Genomic DNA, 18,564 nt, shown 5'->3' with positions numbered 1-18,564 from the left:
TATTTTTAGGAGAAAAAATAAGAAAACCCCATAGTCAATTAAGGCATACACTGATCTAGATTCTGCTAAAAATGCCAGGGATAATTACTATGATGAAAGTAATTGCTTGTAATAAGTAAAGTTTCAGGTTAAAAAAAAAAAAAAAAAAGCCAACGCTAGCAAATATCTGATGCAATATATCACCTTCAAAATAACTAATATTTTTTGAGCAGTTACTGTTGTCCTAAGAGTTTTGTCATCTATTATTTCATTTAATTCTAATGACAAATTTTTTTTTTTTTTTTTTTTTTTTTTTTTTTTTTGCGGTACGCGGGCCTCTCCCGTTGCGGAGCACAGGCTCCGGACGCACCGGCTCAGAGGCCATGGCTCACGGGCCCAGCCGCTCCGCGGCATGTGGGATCTTCCCGGACTGGGGCACGAACCCATGTCCCCTGCATCGGCAGGCGGACTCTCAACCACTGCACCACCAGGGAAGCCCTCTAATGACAAATTTTAAAAGTATATACTATTATGATTTTCCACCAAGTTATTGGTGAGAAAATAGGTTTAAATTGAACAAGTCACTTGTTGAATTACATAGAGATAATGAAAAAATTAAACTCAGTCTGACTTCAGAATCTCTCATTTTAACTTGTGATACACTGGGTTTGAACCATAGCAGTCACCATCATTTACCATTTTCCACATTCTCCTTAGTTGTCTTTGCATTCATGGGATGATAGTAATGAAGGTGCCAACATCTTTAATTTGTTAAATATCTACAAGACCCTGTGATAGGTACTTCACTGATATAATACATGCAATTGTCACAGAAAGGCTATTATTGTTATCCTCGTGTTAGAGGTGAAGACACTGACATCCAAAAAGGTATAGTGATTTCCCCAGTGACACAGAGTGAGTCAGTTTCAGAGACAGGATTTAAAATAAGAGTTCATTTCCTTTCTATTGCCACTATCCCTACACGTCTCAGCATACTACACTATCTCAGTTTTCAATTTCTAATATAATAGAAATAATAATGTAATGGAAATTGATAGTTATGAGAATTGGAGTGTTCAACTAACAAACCTCTTAGAGAATGCTTGGTAAGACAGTGCATTTGCTATATAACAAATACCCCAAAATATTGTGGCTTAAAACAACATTTATTGTTGTTTCTCTGGGTCAGGAATCTGAGTGTGACTTAGCTGTAATTCTGGATCAGGGTTACTCACAAAACTGCAACTAAAGTGTCAGCCAAAGTTACAATAGTCTTAAGGTATGATATGGGAAGATTTACCTCCAAGCTCATTCAAGGTTCTCATAGGCTATTGGCAGAGACATAAGTTTCATGTCACATGGGTCTCTCCACACAGTAGCTAACAGTATGTTAGCCTGTTACTCTCAGAGTGAGGGTTTCCAGAGAGAAAAAGAGAGAGAGACGTGCACACAAAAAGTCACAATCTCAGAAGTGACATCTCATCACTTGCGCTATATTCTATATTGAATAGAAGTCAGTAGGTCCAGCCCGCATTCCAAGTATGGGAATTATATACACAAGGGAATGCATATTAAGAGATGGGGATCATTGGTAGTCCTTTTAGAGGCTGGCTCCCATAGAAAAGGATTGGTGATTTTTTATGTTTAAATCATTGTCTGCTAATGTTGACTTTTTCAGAGTAAACAATTAATGATTAAGGTATTATATTAACAGTTTTTCTTAGTACCCTATCTTCACAGACTAATTTTTTTTTAAACATGGATTCCAGATTCCTGTGGACTTAATGCATAAATCATAAATAATAAATAGAAAGGACCAAACAGCTACTTATTTTTGACTTCTTTGGCCATGACCTGTCTAATGTTTGGGTTTATGTAGGGGCACTAATTTATTCACCCTTGTATTTGTAGAAACTAAGCTTGACACCGTATTATCATATCTTTAGAAAGCACAGGAAGACTTCAAAGAGAGAGAAGAGATACTATTTTTATATTCTGTTATAAAAAGAAACCTAGATACACTGAAGTGCATCAGTTGGTGTCATAAATTCCTGTGTGTGTTCTTAGAGCTGTACCTGCTAGCACGGTGTGTTTGCATATTACTGTTTCTGAGAGTAAGTGCTGGCATATCATGGTCCATAGAGCTAAAAGTAGTATAAGCCTCCATTTTTCACCAAAGAAAATCTCTTCCACACCCCACCTCCACTTTTTTTAAAAGTCTTTGGAAAACCACAAGGAAACAACCAACAGTAATGTCCAGAATCTTCTAAAATCTAGAATTACGCAGCCCTTTTCCTTCTATGTTTTTATTCTGTCTTCCTAACCCCTAAACCCAGATCTGCTTGCCATAGTGGCTATGAAACTATAAATTTTTATTTTTCCAAGATAAACTGTGAAACATACCACAGTTATGGAGACAGGAAGTCATGGACAACAGTTAAAAAGAGTTTTTAAAAAATTCCATATTGTTTGAGCCACATGTAAAGAATTTTTTGATGTTTTCTAGTCTTCAATGAGAATCTGAAAGTTCAGAAGACCACTGAATATATAAATGTATAATAAACAAATTCTAGTAAAATTATTGAATATAGTTTGATATCCTGGTTTTCTACTGTACTTTCCTCTATATACCTCAGTCAGATAGACCCTAATAAGTGTCTGCCTATCCACAGGTATACAAAATTACACTGACTGCAATGGAATATATATAATGGTACCACAATTCGAGCAATGAGAATTTAGCATCCTGTAGTTGTGAAGTAGCTTGGCTGAATTAACACTCACACAGATAAAACTTATGAAGTTTAGATAAAATGTTATTTTTTACAAACTAATGGAATGTAGATTTACCAAAAGTACTCAGAAACTAGAAGGAAATCAACTCTTAAAGATGGGAATGACACTGGGTGAGATTTCAATATTTCTGGTTTTTCATCTGAGGGTGATATTGAAAGCTTAATTTTTACTGGCTGGATATGTCAAAAGACAATTTTCTGGACTAGTTTATCTGTAGAAAATCATAAAGTAGAGTCCTAGAAAGGAGGGAGTCTCAGGGAGTGTAAGCTTCAGAGTTTGTACGTAAGCCTTTCCAAATGCTTCCCTAAACACTGACCTACACGTGCATGGAAGATACTCCAGAGCACTGGGCAAAGACAGCAGTTGGAAGCTGAGAGAAGTGAGCAAAGATTTCAGATGTTTCCTGGCATAAGTGAGAGAGGTGAGATGCTACTAAATAAAATAAATAAAATAAAATTTTTATAGAAATTTAACTTAATCTAGTCTGTACAATGTGTTAATCATAATCTATAAAAATATTTAATCACTATGTTTTATACCTGAAACTAATATAATATTGTAAACCAACTATACGTCAATAAAAAAATAAAAATAAATAAAATGACAATTTCTGGACATGTTTTATATTTTGCTGTTGAGATTCTTTGTTTTATTTTTCCAAAGAGTCTTGATGTTTTTGTTTTACCAGGTTACACTCAAACTGTTAACTCTATATTATCTGCACTGAATAACATTTCTAATCTGTTTATTTCTTTTGGTCTTAATTACAAGTTGCATTGAGACTGCCCGGTATATGCATGTTTCAGGAATCAGCCTGTCAATTATGTAGAGCTTATACATAGAACTAATGTTTATACACAGAATAATTGTGGTTGTCCTGAGCTCTCTTCTCTTGTTCTTCAGACCACAAAGATGAGTTTTCCATCAGGAATATAACTGCACTGCACTGCAAATGCAGTTGCCCTTCAAGCTAAAGCTAAAAAATTGAGGAATTTATGCAGTGCCAGTCCCTATTCCAAGTTTTGACTCACTGCCAAAATCTGACTGCTCTTGTTCATCCTCCAGAGACTCTGCATTTGCTCAGAGTTTATAGTTATTACTTTGGGGAGAGTCATGTGTTAGGAGCTGACTCCATGGCACTGGAAGCAGAAACCCCATGTCCGTGTCTCCTGAGAACTAGAGGGGGCATTCTAACAAAAATTAGAAAGTTTCTTTTTTTTTTTTCTGAATTATTTGATTCTTATCCCTTTTTCTTAGCATTTAGAATTTTCTCTATTTTTTTATTCTTATATTTTAGTACAACGTGTGGATTTTTCTTTCTTTCTCCTCTTTGGCATTGTAGGCACTTTCAACCTTAGGCCTGTTACCTTTTAAGAAATCTGGGACATTAGTCTACATTATTTCTTCAGATATTTACCTCTCTTTTTAAATTTTCTTTTTTTCTGTGATTTCTATTATTTGGAGTTTAGCACGTCTGTTTCTATTCTTTTATACCTGTTGACTTTTATATTTTTCATTTTGTTTCCTTTTCTTCTTTTCTCAGCGATGTCTTTTTAAAATGTATCCTTGTTTTTTGTTTGTTTCCTTATCAATAATTATTTGCTTCCTTCTGGCTTTATGAAGATATAATTGACATACAGTACTGTATAAACTTAAGTTGTAGAGCATAATGACTTGACTTACATGCATCATGAAACGATTACCACCATACATTTAGTGAACATACATCATCTCACACACATACAAAATAAAAGAAAAAGAAATCTCCTTGTGATGAGAACTCCTAGGATTTACTCTCTTAACTTTCACACATAACATGTTGTACAATACCTGTCATGTTGTACATTGCATCTCTAGTACTTATTTATCTTATACCTAGAAGTTTATACCTTTTGACTACATTTTTGAATTCCCTCTCTCTCCACCTATTGCCTTTGGTAACCACAAATCTGATCTGTTTTTCTATGAGCTCGTTTGTTTGTTTTTGAAGTATAATTGATCTACAACACTATGTTAGTTCCTGTTACACAACACAATGATTCGATACTTCTATACATATCAAACTGATCCCCATGGTACGTGTAGTTACCATCTGTTATCATCCTTACAAAGATATTACATAGTTAGTGACTGTATTCCTCACCCTGTACATTTCACACCCGTGACTCCTTTATTCTGTAACTGGAAGTTTGTACCTCTTAATCTCCCCCACCTATTTTGTTCTATTTTTGTCTGTGTTCAGACATAATTACAGAGTGGTCTTGTTTTTTCTCCGTCTGTTACAGTCAGAGAATGGCTATGTCTTATGTTGAAGTTCTCTGACATTGTTTAGGTTTTGTATGGCACAGTCATTACAGCCAGATTATCGCCAAGCTGACAGGAATCAGGGCAACTTTTTTTCTTTTTCAGTAAGGTTATGACACATAAAAAGTGTCATAAAAATAGTGATATAGTTTTCTTTTTTAAACAAAAAGTTACTTGTGAAAGCATCTGTTGTAAATGGCAAACTTGTAGAGCAAAGAATATTTGGTGGGATTTTTTTTTCCATTTTCAACAAGTGAAGCAAAGCCCAGGCTTATAAGAACATTGTAACCCAAAGGGGAAAAGTGCTTCTGACATATGCTTCTTTACTGTGTCCCCTGTCAAAAAGGCCACTCTAAAGTTCAAATAGAGAACATGTCTTTCTTAATTTTCACAAAGACTCAGGCCGCATAAAGAATTTTTGTTACCTCTTAGCTCCGAGTAAGCAGGAATTAATCAGTCAGGAGCAGCAGAGGGGAACAGAGATTTTACTCTATTAGCAAGGCTTGAGTAATTCTTTTCTAGCTGGTAACTTCACACCCCGCTATGCAGTCAATGGTAATAGCTCTCCAGTCTTATTATATTAATTGTGCCTCTCTTCTTTTCTCTCTTTTCTATTAAAGTAAGGAATCAATTAAGTCTCTTCCAGAGGTCATTCAAAGTCAGCTCAGACAAAGAGACATCTGAGAAGGAAATATATTTTCTTCAAGACAAGGAGAAGAAGAAAGAATTTATCAATAACACTTCTTCTATTCAATAAATATTGAGGGAAATTCTTCAGGAAGATGAAAATAAATCTACATGAAAGTAGGGAATTATAGGAAGAATAAACATTACTAGAAACAAAAACTATGTGAGGAAGTATAAAGAATATTAAAAAGTAAAAGACTATTGGCTGTTTAAAGCACAAAAAAGGCAATTTATTGCAGAATATCTACATATGTAGTATACATATAGAGAAAACAGACAGATAGATACAGGTATATAGATATGTAAATTTAAAACTTCCACTCATCAAATGATACCAATAAGCAAATAAAAGTCACAACTGGAAGAAAATATTTTCAATACATATATGCAACAAAAGCCTTGTATCCTTCAAGTCTGAATATCTTGTACAGCAGAATAAGAAAAAGACAAACATCCCAATACAATGATAAGCAAAAGACTTCAACTGGCATTTCACAAAACATATCCAAATGGCCGTGAAGCATATGAAAATGTGCTAAGCACCCCTAGTCATCAAGGAAATGCAAACTAAAATCACAAGTAACTACTATTACATATCTCCCAGAATGGTTAAACTTTAACATATAACAAACCCAAGTGATGATAAAGATATGGAGCAACTGGGACCTCTATACATTGCAGGTGGGAGTGCAATATGGTGCAAACGCTTGGGACTATTCTATGTTACTTCATAAAAAAATTAAACTTACATGTATCTAGTAACCAAGTGATACTACTCTTAGGTAAACATTCGAAAGAAACAGTGTAAATGTCCACAAAAAGCTTATTATATTAATGTTTATGAGAACTTTTTCTTAAGTATCCCAATGTGAAAACAACCCAAATGTCCATCTAGAAAGAAGTAGATAAACATGGGCATAGGCATATATAAGAACATTACACAGAAAAAAAAGAGACAGCCTGTTGCAAACCACGGATGAAGGGAATAATTGATAGTGCAGAAAAGTACGAAAATGGAAGGAAAGAAAATATCAAGAAGCTATGGTTCCCACACTTTGAGATGCTAACAAAGAATTTTAAAAGTGCCCGCTCTTTTAACAGCAGAATTGTTTTTCAAATATGTAGGATGTTATGGTGTGTAACAAGAATGCACACCATATGTACACATATGAATTAGAATAAGTCTTCTTTCCTATCTTATATAATAGTTAATTTTTCAGTTAAAAAGAGAGCATTTCTTTAGTGGTTATAAAATACTTAATTATTTCAATTTGATCATCTAAATATTCATTAAGAACACTTTAATTCTATTTCTGATAAAGATATTAAAAGCTTTTCTGTATTATTTCTTAGAATTTATTATTATTATTTACTATCATTATTATATCATTATGCCTTTAGTTCTTTGAAAGAAAAGAAATATGTATGATTTATGCAAAAATGTTTTAAACACCCACCAATTTCATCAGTAAATCGGTAGATAAACATTATAAAACATAAAGATGGTGTTAGATGGTATATCATAAAATACAGAAAAAGACAATTTTTTAAAAGGCAGGAAACTTGTTTTGACCTAATTCTGTTCACAAATACTATTTCCTGAGATCTGCACTTTTTCCCCCTAAGCAAATTAGCAAAGTGGCAAATCTATCGAAACCTATGTCCCCAACAGAAAACCTTTATAGACTTCCAAAGCAAATGTGCTGTCATGTGTGGCCAAAGAGAGTATTTAAATATATCGAAGTGCACTTGATGCATTTCACTGGTTCGGATTATTTTTATGGCTTTGCTTGTTCTAAATGAAACATAATTTGTCTTAAAGTAAGATTCAGTTTTAACCTTTGACTTTCATTAAGAATAAATACCCATATGTTTTTCCATTCTTTATTCAAAGTGAAAAACTAAGTATTATCTTTCTGAAGCTTATTTTATAACCATTTTCTAAGAGTATTTTTTCAGTAGGGTTAAAACCTGCTGGAATTCTATCTAGGCCAATAGTTCCAAAATGCTAATACTTTTGAAATTATCTAGATATACTTTAAAGCTCTGAATATTTGAGTATTGCATTCTCATAGAAACAGTAACCATCCTGTTTCAAAATGAAGTGAGCAAAATTTTGACCTTACAGTATGTTTTTATTAAACTTTTCATTAAAATTAGTTGTTCAATAGGAACAATTGATATTGAACATGAGCAATTTATAAGCATTTGGTGGAAATAATTTGCACTAGTAAATAAACAGATTAATATAAGAGGTTAACTTATAATTTTAAGAGGTAAAATCAAGACTCTCATTTGAATATAAAATGATTTTAGTTAATTCATTAATAAATGAGAGGCATTAAGATGTTCAGCAAGTCTAAAGTCCACCTAAAAACTTAGGCACATAGAGACAATTTAAAAAACAGGATAAGAATGCTGAGTTAGATACAAAAAAGTTTAACATCTAATAGCGTTATGAAATACAATCTCTGTGGTTATCTGTTCTAGTGGACAGAAATTATTTGTATCTCCAACAGACAAAAAGCAGCAAGTAAATCTCTGCCCCTACAGAGTTGTAAATTGCCAAGTCAACATAAAGTCAAACTGAGCACTGAGCTGAAAGAAAACATTTCGCCAGGACTACTTGGCACCATTCACCAACTGAGCTTGTAGGAAGTACTATAAAGTTCCTCTAAATATGCAAATTTCATATCAATTTCCACTGAAAAACCTAATTATTAGCAGAAGGTTTTCTTATGGTACAAATAGATTCTTTCTTAATTAAAGTCACAATTTACTTACATAATTGCCTTATCAGAAAAAAAAATACAAAATTTGGAAACAGGTAGATGATTACCCTGTGGTCATCGGACTTAGGGTGCTGAACTTCAGTGCTTTAAAGGGTTGGAAAAGTTAACTATTCGTTTATCCCAAACGAATCCCAAAAATGTATAAGATGGTTTCTCAGCATTTCTTTCAAAGTCTTCTGGTTAATATTTCTAGCTTGACCAGCTAAGCTAGTTCTTAGGCCAACTGCCTACTCACTTAAGCATCATCTCAGAAAATGTGTAGACGACTGTCACTAGCAAACGGAAGAAGGAATAAGTAAGCAGAGAAGTCTCAGATTACAGGGAGAAGAGTGAGGAGAATCCGAGTTTTAAAATTATGACTTAAGAAAGTTATTTGAACATAACTACTTTACCTGGATATTTCTGGAGGCAAATAAGCCTGAAGGGGAGATAGGGGTGGTAACTGGGGAGAGTATATAATCAAGGGTAGGGGTCTTAACAACTCCTGTCTATCAGGATTCCTTCATTGCTACCATGCAGTGACTACTGTATGTTCCCCACCCCCACCATCCATTTTATGTGGGAATTCTTTTTTTTTTTTTTTTTTCCGGTACGCGGTCCTCTCACTGTTGTGGCCTCTCCCGTTGCGGAGCACAGGCTCCGGAAGCACAGGCTCAGCGGCCATGGCTCACAGGCCCAGCCGCACCACGGCATGTGGGATCCTCCCGGACCGGGGCACGAACTCGCGTCCCCTGCATCGGCAGGCAGACTCTCAACCTCTGCGCCACCAGGGAAGCCCCAGAGAAAATTTTTTATGTTTAAATATTTCTTTTCTTACCATAAAATATGATTTTATTTCACATATCAATATTTAATTGATCTAATGAGAGCACCATATGGATATAGTCTACCATAGTGTACATAGTAGGCTCTCAAAAAAGGGCATTAATATTGGATTTAAAGAGTTCCTTCTCCACCATTTGTCAAAGATGAATTGCAAGAACATAGAGGGGAAAAGAATTTCTTATTCAACAAGCTGAAAGTGTGAAGAGGGAAGGAAAGGGTACTGAGACATTGCATTACTGGAGATAAGTGCTACAGGACAGAGAGAGTTCAGTGATACTAGCAGATCAGGGAGGCGGTGGAAAAACAGCCCAGAGCCTGTATGTCCATTGTCTCCCAAGATAGGAAGGTTAAAAGTGCTGTCCTCTGAGTTCATGCTTTTTCCTTTGCAAAGACCTATGGTATTGCCCTCTGGAGAAATTGATTTATTCAGGAAACATTTAGTAAGTGACTCATAGAAGCCAGGTACTGGAAGCTTGTGTCCTGAATCCGTCAGAAATAATCTCAGTATATTTGGGTCATTGAAAAATGGAGCTGGGAATAGTCATTAAGATACTGTAGCACACTAATTTCCAAATATGTGCCTTAACTTAGATTCTCCCCTTCCTCCAAGAAGACCCTGAGTGGAAGGAAATAGCTTATTTGGGATGCAAAGCAAACATCAGAAAAGAAGGGCAAGGAAGAATGTCAGCAAAAAGGGTACATTATGGTGCCAGATTCTAAGCTTTGTCCTTGGGGAAACTGGAAGCCAGTGTTATACCTCAGAGTGTGAGAAACCAGAGTACCTCAGCACATCAACTCCTGCAGAGGGATGCTGGAGTGTGGGTGGAGCTAATTTATCAGTATTTCTGTTTCCCTATGGGCATGCAAAACACTGGTGGGAGGGACAGAGAAAATCCCTCAGGCAAAATGAAGCAAGTACTGACAGATTGAAGTTAGGCAGATTTGTACTAAAATAGTAAGAGGAAGGGGATCTGAGTGGATGACAGACTTTAAATACTTAGACATTACTTTGATAAAAGGTAGGTTAAGCAAACAAAGTAGGGTCTTTTTTTTTTTTTTTTTTTTTTTTTTACTCCAAGTCTTCTCAGGTCTGTTAGCATGTGAATGTAAATGTACATTGTAGCTTTAAGATAGGGGCATATTATCAGTGTTTCCCAAACTGTTTAACAAAGACTACTTTTATTTCCCAAATATCTTATAATATCAGAATTTCTTAGAAATACTTTAGGGCTTTAAGATGGAATCCAATTGCCTATATTTTACACCTGAGGAAAATGAGGTCTAGGTAAGTGGTAATATATTCATAAGGACAAAAAGTATGGGAATGTAGAAAAAGGAGGCGCTTATCTGCCAAGAGTTAAGGCAATGGTGTGATAGGGACTTGCTGTTAAACATATCATTATGGTTACTTTCCTCATTCAGATTCCAGCTATTCTCCACTTAGCCTTTAATACTGTCTTTATTTTCTGAGATCAAAACTTGCGCTAGCACAGTGACCTGTGCTAAAATATACATTTTATTATAACCTCATATAAATTATGATTATTTAATAAAATGTATATTAAGTATTAGATAATGTAATTGCATTTTAATATTAGTTCATATATTGGTATATTGATACCAATGCATTAGTATTATGCCACTGTTATAAGGAAAATTTCACCTCCCCTTAACAGAGAACTTCTAACTTCTATTTTCTATTTATTATTCCTCTGAGAAGATTAGGCATGCTGGGTTATTCTTTTTTAGGTGAGGAGGCTTAGACCCAGAAATGTTGCCAATTTCTAAAAGTGATAAAATAATTTATGTTCAGAACCAAGATTCAGGATCAAAAATCTTCTGAGCAGCTGAAGCCTGGTGCTTGTTCCACCAATTTCTGTCACTTCTCAAAGTTCCTGAGTTAATGTTTTAGAATATTTTAGTCAGCATTATAATGGCCTGATGTAGAGTCATTTTCTCTAAAACACTTTTCATAAACTGGTGGCTCTCAGGCATGCGTTTTACATGTCAACAGACTAAGTGGCCTCAATGCACAACTAGGCTTTAATTGGGCTCTAATGTAAACATATACATATATATCCATACAATGAAATTATTTCTCTGAGTTTGTTATTTGTATTTGTATTGACCCTACATTGTTTCTAGTCCTAAAGATCAGCAACCTCTAGAAAACTGGTGGATAAAGTCAAACAAATCTACTTGAGCGTGTACTAAGGCTCCTGAGAAGAAAATGATGCTGAGAACACCCAGTCCAGGAAAACTTTAAAGTAACAGCAAAGACATCGTCTACCTGTCAGACTGGACATCTAAAAATGTCACCTTCTTGGTTGAAGAAGCTCCTTGCACAGATCTCTATGGAATAATGTATGAGTTATTTGGTGGTAGAGAAATGCCTAGTTAAGGAGGAAAAGACAAAAATAGGCACTTCATTTAAAAGATTGCTAAACAAGTTGAGGTTCAAACAGCACCATTTAAGCTTCATCAGAAACAGCAAAGGGGGAGAAAAGGGAAGTAAATGATCTGGACACTTCACACCCAGGCAGGTCTACTTATACACTGTTCTACTGTATGGAAACTGGAAAGAGACTGTGTAGCCAATAGTCACAGTCATCAAAATACAAATGTTGAATGAGGTCAGAAGTGAAATAAAAGTATGTTCATTAAAAGGAGCCCATGCTTCTCCAGAAATACATGGGGTGACTATTTTGCTGGAAGCTGTAGTACTACATTATTAAATCAGTAAAGGACACCTAACACAGAAGTCATGATGACAGAAATAGAAGTAAAACAAGAATGCATATTTTATCACTGTTTATAGATGTCTATATGATCATCTTTAATTTCAAATGATTTGAGTTACTTCAGGAAAACCAAGAAGATCCATATTGCTACTGTTGCCAAATCCTTGAGCCCAAAACATGTGTTTCTTTTTGAATTTTTATTTATTTTTTTATAGAGCAGGTTCGTATTAGTTATCCATTTTATACATATCACTGTATACATGTCAATCCCAATCGCCCAATTCATCCCACCTTCCCCACCCCCCTGCCGCTTTCCCCCCTTGGTGTCCATATATTTGTTCTCTACATCTGTGTCACTATTTCTGCCCTGCAAACCAGTTCATCTGTACCATCTTTCTAGGTTCCACTATATGCGTTAGTACACAATATTTGTTTTTCTCTTTCTGACTTACTTCACTCTGTATGACAGTCTCTAGATCCATCCACGTCTCTACAAATGACCCAATTTCATTCCTTATTATGGCTGAGTAATATTCCATTGTATATATGTACCACATCTTCTTCATCCATTCGTCTGTCGATGGGCATTTAGGTTGCTTCCATGACCAGGCTATTGGAAATAGAGCTGCAATGAACATTGTGCTACATGACTCTTTTTGAATAATGGTTTTCTCAAGGTATATGCCCTGTAGTGGGATTGCTGGGTCGTATAGTAGTTCTATTTTCAGTTTCTTTAAGGAAGCTCCATACTGTTCTCTATAGTGGCAGTATCAATTTACATTCCCACCAACAGTGCAACAGGGTTCCCTTTTCTCCACACCCTCTCCAGCATTTGTTTGTAGATTTTTTTGATGATGCCCATTCTAACCAGTGTGAGGTGATACCTCATTGTAGTTTTGATTTGAATTTCTCTAATAATTAGTGATGTTGAGCAGCTTTTCATATGCTTCTTGGCCATCTGTACATCTTCTTTGGAGAAATGTTTATATAGGTCTTCTGCCCATCTTTTGATAGGTTGTTTGTTTTTTTTTTTCTGTTTTCATTTCCACTACTCTAGGAGGTGGGTCAAAAAAGATCTTGCTATGATTTATGTCAGTGTTCTTCCTATGATTTCCTCTAAGAGTTTTATACTGTCCAATCTTACATTTAGGTCTCTAATCCCTTTTGAGTTTATTTTTGGGTATGGTGTTAGGGAGTGTTCCAATTTCATTCTTTTACATGCAGCTGTCCAGTTTTCCCAGCACCACTTATTGAAGAGACTGTCTTTTCTCCATTGTATATCCTTGTCTCCTTTGTCATAGATTAGTTGACCATAGGTGCATGGGTTTATCTCTGGGCTTTCTATCCTGTTCCACTGATCTATATTTCTGTTTTTGTGCCAGTACAATACTGTCTTGATTACTGTAACTTTGTAGTATAGTGTGAAGTCAGGGAGTCTGATTCCTCCAGCTCCATTTTTCTCCCTCAGGATTGCCTTGGCAATTCGGGGTCTTTTGTGTCTCCATACAAATTTTAAGATTTTTTGTTCTAGCTCTGTAAAAAATGCCATTGGTAATTTGATAGGGATTGCATTGAATCTGTAGATTGCTTTGGGTAGTGTAGTCATTTTCACCATATTGATTCTTCCAATCCAAGAATACGGTATATCTCTCCATATGTTTGTGTCATCTCTAATTTCTTTCATCAGTATCTTATAGTTTTCTGCATAGAGGTCTTTTGTCTCCCTAGGAAGGTTTATTCCTAGGTATTTTATTCTTTTTGTTGCAGTGGTGAATGGGACTGTTTCCTTAATTTCTCTTTCTGAATTTTTGTTGTTAGTGTATAGGAATGCATTAATTTTGTATCCTGCTACTTTACCAAATTCATTGATTAGCTCTAGTAGTTTTCTGGTGGCATCTTTAGGATTCTCTATGTATAGTATCATGTCATCTGCAAACAGTGACAGTTTTACTTCTTCTTTTCTGATTTGAATTCCTTTTATTACTTTTTCTTCTCTGATTGCTGTGGCTAGGACTTCCAAAAGTATGTTGAATAATAGTGGTGAGAGTGGACATCCTTGTCTTTTTCCTGATCTTAGAGGAAATGCTTTCAGTTTTTCACCACTGAGAATGATGTTTGCTGTGGGTTTGTCATATATGGCTTGTAGTTTTTCTGAGAACTCTCCATGCTCTTTTCCAAAGTGGCTGCACCAGTTTACATTCCCACCAACAGTGTACGAGGGTTCCCATTTCTCCACATCGTCTCCAACATTTTGACTATAAGAGATTAGAATGATGCCACTATAAGCCAAGAAATGCTAAGAATTGCCAGGAGCCCCTAGAAACAGGAAGAGAAAAGGGAGGATTCTGCCCGTATCTTTGAGAGGGAACATGGCTCTGCCAACACCTTGATTTTGGACTCTGGCCTCCAGAACTGTGAAAGAATAAGTCTCTATTGTTTTAATCCAAAAAAAACAAAATTAAAATGTAGTTTAAAAGCAATAACTTCTTAGTTTTTCATAGTTTTTTCCCTAACCCAGAAAACTGGTATTGTTTGTGGTAAAGAAAAATTATCTAAAAGATAATTTTAGAAATTATCTTTTCTAATTTAGAAAATTAGAAAAATTATCTAATATTCCACAATTACCAGTTAAAAAATACAACATACTCTGTGATTCCACTTATACAAGATTCTTGAAAGTGAAGCCTTTTCTGTAGTAAGAGATAGCAAATAGTTATTGCTTGAAGGTGAGGTAGAGGCAGGAGAGAGGTATTACAAAGGAGCATGGGGAAATTTTTGAGGGTCACATGTACGTTCATAATCTCAACTGGGAATGTTTTCATGAATGTATACAAGTGGCAAATATATCTAATTGTATTTCTTAAATGTATGCAGTATACTGTATGTCCATTTTTTAAAAGGCATATGCAGAAGTTTTGCCCAGCTTTATTAAACTTATTGAGATACCTCCATACGTTAAAGTACCCAGCGTTAAATATGAATAAACTGTAAGCAATAGTATACATTTCATATCAAAAGCATTGTGCTGGGTAAAGAAGCTACATATGATACAATTTCATTAATAAGACATTTTGGAAAAGGCAGGAATGTTGGGAAATAAAACAGAGTAGTGATTTCTAGGGTGGAAGGAGAGGGAGTAGACTACAAAGAAGCATGAGGGAACTCTTGAGGTGATGGAAATAATTCTATATCTTCTCTGTAGTAGTGTTTATATGACTGTATACATTTGACAAATTTCCTAGAAGAATGCTCCCAGAAAAGCTGAAATCTATGTAAATTATACCTCAATAAACCTGCCTTAATGACATGTTCTAAGTATGCATTAACAATTGCCTTTCTTATCCCTTCAACTGATGACATTCATATAACCAACAATCCTTCACTACGCTAAGTGCAAGCTGCATGGGATGCAGGTTTAGTGCATAAGAATTTTAAAGACACATTCATGCATTTTCTTCTGTCTTAATGCCAGTCTCTTACATAAAAATATTTTATCTTGATGCACTTGTCTCAGAGACTCGGGAGCACTGCTATATTTAAAATGATGTGTTATAACTTTTCCTAATATGCTTAATAACTAAAAGAAGACAAATGTAACCACATATGAAAGCTTTTCATCAAACTATATATATATATGTATGTATATATATATTTGATTAAGCATACACATTCTGTAAAGAAGTGTTTGCCAACCATTTTAACCCCAAATTCTCAACTCAAGAAAATTTCCCTGAGCTGTGCATTTTGTAATTTATATTATGAGAACAATGGTACCTTTTTAAGTTTCTCAGATATAAAATGATATTCTTACAGCACATGTAATTTTTCAAATACATATATTCCTCTACCCTATCTTCTCCCAGAATTCCTGCCATCCCCTATCCTCTGCCCACTCCCTCTCCTCTTTAGGAGCCTCTGCTCTAACACCAGGAAACAACAACACTGTGTCCCAGTTGTCAGGACCAGGACTTAGTCTTCCCTCAAGTTGTGCCTCCACATCTGGTCCACCTTGTGATGAATCTTATGGAGATTTTGCTAATATAAATAAAGGACAGATTTTTATAATTTCATTCTGTCTCCTGACTGGCAGCCTTTGACAGTTATTTTAGTCATTAGAGGTTAAGTAGATAATAAAAATAAACCCCCCAACAAAGCTCACACATCAAACCCCACTCTCTACACAATTCTTTCTCAAAGGAAATTAGCAACAAGCCTGCTGAGGCCTGTTCATTCTAATCCTATCCTAGTGAACCTTGATACCATGTCATTTCAAGAAGCTGCATTAAGAAAAAAAAAAAAAAAAAGCAAAGGAAACTCCATTGCTTTGCTTGCCTTTGCAGAAAGTAGCTTTAACAGACCTTAATTTTGCAAGACCTGTCTTGTACAAATAAGTGTTAACAACTGAGGGAAACAGAATAATGGTCTCTCCAAAATGTCCAGGCCCACCAGAACCTGTGACTATGCAACTTACATGGAAAAATTGACTTTGTGTATGTGATTAAGTTTTTTAAAAATCTACTCCAAGCCAAATAGCTAACTGAGGATGATCGAGCATTTTAACTGTCTTCCTGCTACTAAATTAGTCTTTATTGTTTCAAACTAGCTATCTTGTTTCTTGAACATGCTAGGTATGTCCTCCACTTAGGGCTTGTATTAGTTATCTATTGCGGCATAACAGATTACCCAAAACTTAGTGACTTATAACAACAAATTTACAAAACCTCTCAGATTTTGTGGATCAGGAACTTGAGAGTGGCTTAGGTGGGTAGCTCTAGTGAGGGGTTCCTATCATCTTGCAGTCAATATGTTGGCCAGGGCTGCAGTCATCTGAAAGACTGACTGGACCTGGAAGATATACTTGAAGACGGCACACTCACATGGCTACAGGCAGGAGGCCTAAGTCTTCACCAGAAAGCCTTAGGGAGGTTTGATATGTCCTTAGCACATGGCAGCTGGCTTCAGTCAGAGTGATCCAAGAGAAGGAGACCAAGAATGAGCTTCAATGCTTTTTATGATCTAGTTTCAGATGTCACATACCATCACTTCTGTCTTACAGATTCATTAGAAGCAAATTACAAAGTCCAGTCCATGCTAAAGAGGAAGGGGATTTGAATATAATTTTTGAAGAAAGTATCAAAGAATTTGTGGACTTATTTAAATAATGATTTTGCTTTGACTTTCCCCACTGTTGAAATGCTCTCCTCTGACTTCTGCTGGGCTAACTCTCTTAACTTTCAAGTCTGCACAAATCTACTTTGTCAATTAAACTTACCATGACTATTGCAGGCACCATTGGTACTCTGCCCAGATCTCCTCATATTCATTTTACTATTTCCGTATGCCCTTTCCCCAGCTTTCCTCCTGAAACCTGCATCTGGGACACTCTGGAGGATTGTCCCTATGTTACTGAAGCTGCTTAACCTTTTGCAGAGATCCAGAAGTTCCCGGGAGTTTATGTTCCACCTTATTTCCACCAGAGGTGGCCTTTAGCCAATGACTGTCTGATATGGAAGTATAATAGCACAGTCCTCTTTTCTCTTGCTAAGATAGAAACTGATACACACTTCAGAGCAACTCTACAGTATGAGGCTGAGGCCAATCATTTGATTGAGACTGAACCTTTGTTTGTTTTCTTCCTCATTATTATCTTGCTTACCCCAATCTATTACCATTTTCTCTTGAAAACATTATTAATAAATTATTTGTACACTAGCCTGGACCTCTGGATCAGCTTCTTGAGAATCTGACTTAATAGATCTACCCAATTTAATCCTATAAAATGCCTACCACCTACACATACATCTCTGATATCCCTTATTTTTTTCTATTATTCCACAGTACTTACCTTCTAATGTACAACACAATTTACTTACTCATTTATTAATCACTGCATGTCTCCCACAACTAATAAGTAAGTTCAACTAAGCAGAATCATTATCTGATTTATTTTCTGTGAGTTTTGTTCTTTTCATTATTTTGAGAATGTTAGCAGTTTCCCTGTCAGGGTGATGCTTAGTGGCCAAGTAAAAATGAACATGTCAATTATCTTGGAAGTCTGCTGAGCCCAATCACAGTCTAAAAAGCAGCTGGTCCTAGATGATGCCTCAGCTTTGAAAATTTGTACAATTTTAAAACAAATAGGGTCTTTGGGAGAAATTAATGTGGACAAGCATCAGCCCTAGGCAATCAATGGTGCAGAGTTAAAAACTGGTAGTCAAGTCTTTCCCAGCATCACACTGATGACTGAAGTTGTACACTTATAGCCCCTGTTATTCTTCTTTGCAGAGTAGAATCTGATCATAAATAACAAGAGGTATTGACGGTTCTGTTACTACCTCCACCCTAAACATCCTACTTCAGAGTACAGAAATTCAGATCAAGGAATTTGGAGCAGTGTGTGTGTGTGTGTGTGTGTGTGTGTGTGTGTGTGTGTGTGTGTG

This window comes from Aethalodelphis obliquidens, unplaced genomic scaffold (assembly GCF_003676395.1).
Source record: "Aethalodelphis obliquidens isolate GAN/ISIS:26980383/991018 unplaced genomic scaffold, ASM367639v1 scaffold14, whole genome shotgun sequence".
Lineage (NCBI taxonomy): Eukaryota > Metazoa > Chordata > Mammalia > Artiodactyla > Delphinidae > Aethalodelphis > Aethalodelphis obliquidens.
This window is presented reverse-complemented; position numbering follows the sequence as displayed.